Source organism: Notothenia rossii (genome assembly GCF_949606895.1).
Source record: "Notothenia rossii genome assembly, chromosome: 5".
NCBI lineage: Eukaryota > Metazoa > Chordata > Actinopteri > Perciformes > Nototheniidae > Notothenia > Notothenia rossii.
In genome coordinates this window covers 56,019,800-56,021,444 of record NC_136903.1, presented here as the reverse complement: position 1 = coordinate 56,021,444, position 1,645 = coordinate 56,019,800, and positions in this window count along the sequence as shown.

Below are 1,645 nucleotides of genomic sequence, written 5' to 3'. Positions count from 1 at the left end.
GAGACCTTCACGCCACTCTCCTCTACAAGTCACACAAGGTGCTGCATTTAGGAACACAGAGGCCTGCAGGGCCAAAAATAAACTACATCAACACTTGAACGTGCTGTCTTTAAACAACTCTCCTGTTATCTCCATCAGAACAACCTGCTGGATCCGCACCAGTCTGGTTTCAAGGCAGGTCACTCAACAAAAACTGCCCTCCTTGCTGTCACTGAGGATCTTCACACTGCTAAAGTAGCCTCCTCTCCTCTGTCATCATCCTTCTGGACCTGTCTGCTGCATTCGACTCGGTGAACCATCAGATCCTCCTTCGCACTCTCCAAGAACTTGGAGTTTCAGGCTCTGCACTTTCCCTCCTCACCTCATACCTCAAAGACCGCACCTACAGGGTTACTTTGAGAGGGTCGGAGTCCGACCCTTGTCAATTAACTACAGGGGTCCCTCAGGGCTCTGTTCTTGGTCCCCTCCTCTTCTCCCTGTACACAAACTCGTTCGGGTCTGTCATTAGCCCGCATGGTTTTTCATACCACTGCTACGCTGACGACACCCAATTAATTCTGTCCTTTCCCCGCTCAGAGACCCAGGTCGTCGCACGCATCTCTGCTTGCCTAGCAGACATCTCTCGGTGGATGTCTGCTCACCAACTCAAGCTCAACCTTGACAAGACTGAACTGCTTTTCCTTCCGGGAAAAGATTGTCCCAGTATTGACCTAACAATCAACATCGGCACCTCTATTATTTCCCCATCTCAGATTGCAAGGAATCTGGGTGTGACCCTAGATATCAAACTGTCCTTCACTGCAAACATCGCTGCAACAACCCGCTGCTGTAGATACACTCTTCAGGGTTCGTACGGGTGCTTGAAATCCTTGAAAATGCTTGAATTTTTACGAGGTGTTTTCATGACTTGAAAAATGCTTGAATTTTGGGAATGGTGCTTGGATTTGAGATAAAGTGCTTGAAATTGTAAATGCTTTACTTTTACAATAAATTGCTGTCTGACTGAATAGTTCGCTTTTTAGATTAAAAGAAAATAAAGAAGTCGGAGCGAGCTTAGTTTCTTCGCTTCTACATAAAACAGCTCCGCTCCGGCCTTCCCGCGCTATGCGCGCGACCTGCAAGTGTTTTATTTTGTGTGACCTGGGCATTCTAATGAGAGAATGACAGTATGCCAGGAGGTTGCTGTTTTAACGAGCATTGGCTATCCGAAAAGAAATACAAGCTGTGGCTAAAACGAGGATCAACCCAACGATTCGCCTTCTGCACAGTTTGCCACAAAGAATTTCAATTATTCGCGATGGGAGAGTCTGCGCTGACGAGCCATATGAAAGGTAAGCCGTAGTAGAGCATTTTGGATTAGGCTAACGTTGCATGTTACGTTTGTTGAAGCGAGTAACGTTAGCGAACTCGATGTGGGATAATTGCTTATGCAGGTGACAATAATAAAAAGGAGCGTACCTATGTCAGTATGTGCGACAGTCGCCATCCTGTGGTTTTCAGAGGATGAAGCACATAAAAGCAATGTATTTCTACTGGTAGTATTTTTCGTGCCTAAACTTGCTTCATCGAAATCAGTCACATTGACCCGAAGACACATTTTGAGTTATACACTGTTGGAAAGAGGATATTCCTAGCTTTCTAACGG